Raw genomic sequence first — 7698 nt, 5'->3', positions numbered from 1 at the left:
GCACCGTATAATACGGATGGAAATAAATATACAGGCACTAGACAATACAAATATAAATGAATACGGAAATATACGAAAGGACTGATTTACATACATGAAAGGTACTAAATGATGCTGATGTAGGAGGGCTCTCTACGATACTGAACCATACTGATAAATGGACATGCACGGTAAAGGCACCGTATAATCTATATAACACAACCAAAAGTGAAAATCGCTATATAGAGATATATGACAGGTACTCTATGATACAGAGAGATAGGCAGGGTACTGTGTAATATGGATATAGAGATATGAAAGGCACTATACGATAAACATAAATATGAATAATGCTAGATAGATATGATAGACACTGTATTGAGAAATATGACACAGATATGAAAGGCACTATATAATTCTGATGGAGAGATAATGACACTTTATTGAGATTAAAAGGAACTATATAGTCGGCAGATTGATAGATATGAAAGGTGCTATACAATAATGATAAATGTATATAAATGCACCCTGCAGTTGGCTGGCGCCCTGCCCGGGGTTTGTTTCCTGCTTGGGCCCTTTGTTGGCTGGGATTGGCTCCAGCAGACCCCAGTGACCCTGTAGTTAAGATATAGCGGGTTGGATGATGGATGGATGGATGTATATAAATGTTACTGTATAATGCTGATGAATAGATTGATAGGAAAAGCAATATATTATACACAGTTAGGAAAGGCACTATATAATAGATACTGAATTATATAATTAATGGATAATTAATACTGTATACAAATAGACAGCTAGGAATGGCACTGTACAGTATAATAGATAAATTGGAAAAGACAGGTAGGTAAATAGGAAAGTCACTATATGATACATAAACAGATGGATAGATTGACACGAAAGGCAGTATTTAATAGATAAATAGGAAAAGCACTATAAGATAGATAGACAGGAAAGGAAATATATGATAGAAAGAGAGATAGATGGATATGAAAGACACAAAATAATAAATAAATAATAAATTATATAATTAATGGATAGATATGTATATAGATAGGTAGGAATGGCACTATATAATAGGAAGATATATTGGAAAAGGTACTATATAATACAAACAGCGCATCCGGAAAGTATTCCCAGCGCTTCATCACTTTCTCCACATTTTGTTATGTTACAGCAATTTTTTCCTTGGAATTCTACACACAACACCCCATAATGACAACGTGAAAAAAGTTCACTTGAGGTTTTTGCAAATTTATTAAAAATATACATACATATATAGATAGACAGATATTAAAGACACTAATAGATAGAGAGGAAAAGGCAATATATGATTGATAGATAGATATGAAAGGCACTAGGTATTGTAGATAGATAGATAGATAGATAGGAATGGCATAGATAGTAGATAGATAGATAGATAGATAGATAGATAGATAGATAGATAGATAGATAGACAGATAGATAGGAAAGGCACTATATAATAGATACGGTAGATAGATAGATAGATAGATAGATAGATAGATAGATAGATAGATAGATAGATAGGAATGGCACTACAGGGTGGTCCAGATCTAATTATGCAGATCCCGATCGTCTGGATGACTTTGATTTATGCGGGGACGATTCTTCATGTCGTCAGTTCGCACACTCCTCGATGGTCTGGGATTTTTCAGGTGATTTTCTATGTAATAAACTTAATAAGTTATAGTAATGAAAATTGCATAATTAGATCTGGACCACCCTATACATGATAGATAAAGAACTACATGATAAATGGATAGATAGGTAAATAGGAATGACACTATATAATAGGTAGATGGATAGATGTGAAAGGCACTATATAACCTCATTCTTATGATTATGTATCTGGCAGACATCGTCACCCTCACCAGTCCAGGCTTCATCACTCTGGTGTGTGTCTGTCCTTGTCAAGCACCACCAGACAGACGGCCTCTGTTCACACGTGGTGGTCTTTGGGCTGTCAGGGTCTAACAGGGTCTCTCTGGAGTTGGAGGCCCCTGATTTTTTGTGTTCTCTTGTTTGCTTCATGAAGGACTCTGCACTTTCTGTGAAAGTCGTCTCCTTCTGCGGTGATAAGATAACAAGTCGGCACACAGAGTCAGGCAGCGGAGTCCACAGCAAAGTCCAAACGTGTTTGCTGCACTTACAGCCTCATTTTCCCAGCCGGATGAACAGAAATCTCCAGACCTTTTTATTATACTGTACAACAAATAAAACTCCTCCAAACAATGCTGTTACTAAGGTAGCGGGGAGCCGTAAATCGGACTCTTTTGTTAAAGTCGAATGTGCCTGAGAAAGCGAGGCGGGCCGGTGGAGGCCGTTGGGCTCAGCGCAGGCGCCCGACGTAACCTAAACTTCACAAAGCCAATTCACTGGGGAGTCTGAGCCTATCCTGGCAATGTTGGGGGGCAAGGCAGGAGACAAACACTGTCATAGGACCCCAAAACACTTTTTTAGTGAGTTTCAGGGTTGTGAAGGGTCAATTTTGCAATACTGTGTATGTGAAAGGACCCCCAGGCTCTTTTTTTTTTTTTTGCCTCCCACTGCCTGTCATGTTGTGCGGACAGGAATTTCACTGCAGGGTGTAAGGGGGGCCCAAACTCTGAAATTAAAGACCTTCTGTTTACGACATAAGTGCTAGTTTTTCAATGTGTACAGCTGATTACCGCCCTCTACTCTGGATTTCGACATTAGCCAACATCTGCCTTCAGCCCCTATGTGTTGTCATAAATCAACACCCACCCTAAAAGAGTTAAAGCTACAATAAAGTTGTACCCCAAACATCCCTCCAATCTTTAATAACCATTTTTCCAAAGACACATAAAGACTTCTTGTAATGTGCATTGTTGAGACCGATTTCTCTCCCGAATCACGGTGTTAAGATCTTAGAGTAATAGGACAAGGCCAAACCAAAAGGGAACGAACATCGCAAAGTGTTTGTGTTGTGTCCAGAAACCAATGAGATCTCCAAAGGGGCAAACCAGTAGAGAGAAGCGAAACAGAAACGTGTCGAAAGAGTCGAGATTGAAAAGTCCCGAAACAACGAAGGCGAAAATTGAGAGGCAGAAAGACAAAAAAAAATGATTGTCAGAAACTTGAAAGATCAATTCAGAAAACGAGAAACATTTGTGAGAGATTCGGCCAAACCTTTTATCTGCAACATACACGTAAAGACGCAGCAGAGTGGACGGCTATTTAAACCCACCACTGCATTTGCTGGCAGGTGACGAACCACCTAGCGACGGGAAGGGTTAACAGGCCATTGGAACAAACTGCGGTGCACTCAAGACACACACGCGAGACGACCGGCAGAAGAAATCAAATTCAAAAACTAGGAGAGCTGAATAACCCAATGCTAGGATGTCAGTATAGCGGAGTGTGTTGCTCTTTTAAAGAAGACGTGCATCACACTGCGATGTCACCTTAGCAACGGGCATCGGTGTCACAATCAGTGTCACCACAGCCTTGTGAAACAAATGTGAAGCAGCCAATCGGGCGGCACCAAACATCATAACACACGGCGCACTCGGGTAGCTTCATAGCAGAACCGATGTCCGTCAGTAAAGTCCCACAGCTCTCGCCGGGGGTCCCGTGGCTGCCACTTGTCTGACACGTAACTCGGCACAGGCCGCTCACTAAAAGGATATCTTGGTGAGAAGAACCAGGCAGATGACACACGCAGGTCCTAACAGTGCAGCACATTGCTTTCACAATAATGATATCTGCTGCACTTAGGCTTTGGGGTCTTTGCTTGATTGGCCGCCAGTGGTCTGCGAGGGGTGGGGATTGTTGGACATCTGCTTCTCTGGTTAGTTGAGCTGCTGCTCTTCAGGCCTGAGAGGCTTAGAATCCCACAGTGTCCCGGTTTTGTGAGATGTTTAGTAATAATAATAATAATAATAAGCCATTTTTGAATATACTGTAGTGCCCTTCCTATGCTCAAGGGACTTGCCTCTCAGATTCTTTTATTTGGGTCCACATTGAAGGTTAAATCAGGAGTACAAGCAGCTGGAGTCATCAGAAAGGTACAGATTACAGGGGTCCTCATTATCACATCTCCAGGGACGTCATTACTTACTTGTGTTAAGTCAGCGTGTAACAGGTCGTTACTCTCTGGTGCCTCAAATAGTGAGAAGAGCAACAGAACCTCACCTTGACATTACAGACTGGGAGCGGGATAATGGGGGGCGGCTGGACGGGATGAGGCCATCGGTGGAGAGATCTGTCCTTATATGAGAGTGAACCTAATGAATTATCAAATGTCTGCCATAGATAGATAGACAGATAAGAAAGGCACTATGTAATAGGTATATAGAGTCATTATTGTCCTATATACAGAGTCTGGTGACATTCTGACTGGCATATGCTAATCACATTCTTAGGTGGCAGGATTAGTGATAGATAAAAAGGCACTCTATACCAAGTAGATAGATATGAAAGTCATGAATATAATAGGTAGAAAGAGAGATATGAAAGGCACTATATGATAGACCTGCGGTGGGCTGGCATCCTGCCCGGGGTTTGTTTACTGCCTTGTGCCCTGTGTTGGCTGGGATTGGCTCCAGCAGACCCCCGTGACCCTGTAGTTAGGATATAGCAGGTTGGATAATGGATGGATATATGATAGACAGATAGATCAAAAGGCAGTATATAATAGATAGATACATAGAGTGAAAGGCACTATATAGATAGATAGAAAGGCACTATATAATATAGACAGAGGAAAAGATGCACAGAGTGAAAGGCACTATATGATAGATAGATACATGTAGATAGACCCAAAGGCACTATATAATACAGATAGTTTGATAGACTGAAATGCAGTATATAGCATAGACACATAGAGTGAAAGACACAATATAGATAGATAGATACATAGAAATGCACTATATAATAGATAGAGAAATGAGATTAAAACTAATGAATTGACATGTTTGCCAAAGATAGATAGACAGATAGGAAAGGCACTATATTATAGAAAGACCAATTGATATAAAAGGCACTATATAATAGGTGTATAGATAGACTGGAAGTCACTGTATAATAAATAGGCTGAAAACTAAATAAATAGACTATATAATATAGAAAGATGGCTTGACAGACTGAAAGCTAGTGTATAATAGATAAGATAGATACATTGAGTGAAATGCACTATATAATTGATAGATAGAAAAGCACTATATAATATAGACAGAGGAATACATACACAGTGAAAGGCACTATATGCCAGATAGACAGATAAATTGAAAAGCACTTTATAATATAAATAGTTTTATAGACTGAAAAGCAGTATATAATAGATACATAGAGTGAAAGGCACTATATAGATAGATAGATAGATAGATAGAAATGCACTATATAACAGCAAGATGAGATTAAAACTAATGAATTTTGCCAAAGATAGATAGATAGACAGACAGATATGAAAGGCACTATATAATAGAGATACCAATTGATATAAAAGGCACTATATAATAGATAGATAGAGTGAAAGACACTATATAATATAGACAGATGAATAACTACAGAGTGAAAGGCACTATATGATAGATTAATAGATAGGTAGAGTGAAAGGCACTGTATAATACAGATAGATAGAGCAAAAGGCACTCTATAACATCGATAGAGTGAAAGGCACTATATAAAAGATAGAGAACACATTCTGGTGTTTGATGTGAACGTGAAGTGAAGCTCTTGACCTGCATCTGTTGGATTTCATGTACTGCATTGGCTGATTAGATCTTTGCACAGATAAGTAGGCATTCCTAATATTTTGTCCAGTGAGCTGATGTTCATGAGGGTGGTCTTCTTTGCTATGCTGACTCATTCTGATTCTATACAATCGAAATGGAAGTACTTGTTCTTTGTCTTCAGTTAGTATTTTTGGACTTTGATATGATTTAAATGTTTATTTAACTAACTGCATTTCCATGATTTTCGTGTCCTTCTCTTCTAGTTCTCCGATCACTTCTTTTTTGTTCTGTAACAACAAGGGGGCACCACTGAGCCCCAAACTAGAGGCACAATAATGCCCAAGTACAATTCCAGGTGTAGATTTGTATTCACTTCCAACACCTTCTTACAAAGTCACCAGCCTTAATACACAAATACAAATCGTCTCCTTCCTCCTCCCATGGAGTGTTGCCCACTCCCGCCCAACTCCGACTTGATTATGGGAGGTGGCAGGCTCTCTTTTAACTCCGACCCAGAAATCGCTTCCGGTGTCATCCCCAGGTTGTCCAGTGTATTTCCGGATCGAGCAGAAACAGGGCAGCCCTTCCCTGGCATGCCCTCTGGTGGTATCCAAAGACCCTGACAGGGCTGCATTTCCAGACTCCAACTCCCACAACACCTTGTGTGTGTCCTAATTTGGTTCCACCTTTAGGAACACTGCCACCTGTCGTATGCCCATTCACCCACTCCATCCATTATGGCCCCCTGGCTGGTGAAGAATCCCTCCTTTATCCCAGGCCGGATGCCTGTCCTTCTCCCATGGCAGCTACGATTATCATATATCAGCACTCTACTCTGACATCGTTGAAATCAGCAGCAGGCATCAGACAAGCTGGTGAAGTGGCACTGTGTAATTCTTCACACTTCCCATCGGGTGTCCTAAATTTATCTTGTTAATGTGTCATGCACAAGGGGGCAGGTGGGTAGCCTTCGACACTTTTACTCTAATGACCTGCAATGGAAAACTCAAAAGTGGCCTGCGAGTGAAAAGTGATCTTTATTTAGCCCACCCAAAGAAGCTGCCAAGAACAAACTGCAGGGGTGAACTTTGACAGACCCCTCTGAGGTCACAGATGTGAATGTCAGCCAAATGCACAGCCTGCTCTTTTGAGCCTCGCTGTGAAGTGGCAGGTGATGGGGTCAGCACTGGGCACAAAACTGGCATGAAGAGGACCGCTGGTGTGGATGGCACAGAACTGAACTGACCTTCCAGCCATCCATTATGTGATGCCCTTGTGCGGGTCAGTGTGTCACGGAGGCGGGGCTTATCTCAGCCATGTTGGGTTCAAGTCAAGTCAAGGGGCTTTATTGTCACGCCATCCATACGCCGCATTACAGCATACGGTGACACGAAATAACAGGACCACCGCGATGCCACTTATAAAGAAACATAGGGCGGGTGCAAGACAGGTAAAGAACTATACGTTTGTAAAAATAGATAATTAGATCATAAATATTAGGTAAGTGAATACAAAGTGTAAGCAGTAGGGGGCGCCACCAAACACAGACCCGGGTTCAAATAGTCATTTATTTTTTTGGTTATCAACACTTGGGCAAGATCCACGTTTATAGCCACCGATTCTGTTTTGTTCCTTTCCCTCCTCCCAGTCCTCCAGGTGAGTGTCGCCTTCTTCCTCCCGACTCTGACTCAACTGCTAGAATCTGGATGGTGGTGTTAAGTGCACAAACTGGGAATGTCTTCTTGCCATTAAGGTTGGTATCTGTCGCCCTCTAGTGGCTGAGGTCTTAAGTACACAATCTGGAAATAGCATTTTACTATTATGGTCACCGTCTACAGTCCTGTAGTGGTTGAAGCGTGAATTGTGAAAACTGGGAGGGTCTCCTTTGCGTTGAGATTGGTGCCTGTAGCCCTCTAGTGGTGGAGTTGTTAGGGGCACAAAATGGAGTGTCTCCAGTCTGTGACTCCCTCAATATGTCTAAGAAGACTCTCTTCTTTGGTGA

Source organism: Polypterus senegalus, chromosome 7 (genome assembly GCF_016835505.1).
Source record: "Polypterus senegalus isolate Bchr_013 chromosome 7, ASM1683550v1, whole genome shotgun sequence".
NCBI lineage: Eukaryota > Metazoa > Chordata > Cladistia > Polypteriformes > Polypteridae > Polypterus > Polypterus senegalus.
This window is presented reverse-complemented; position numbering follows the sequence as displayed.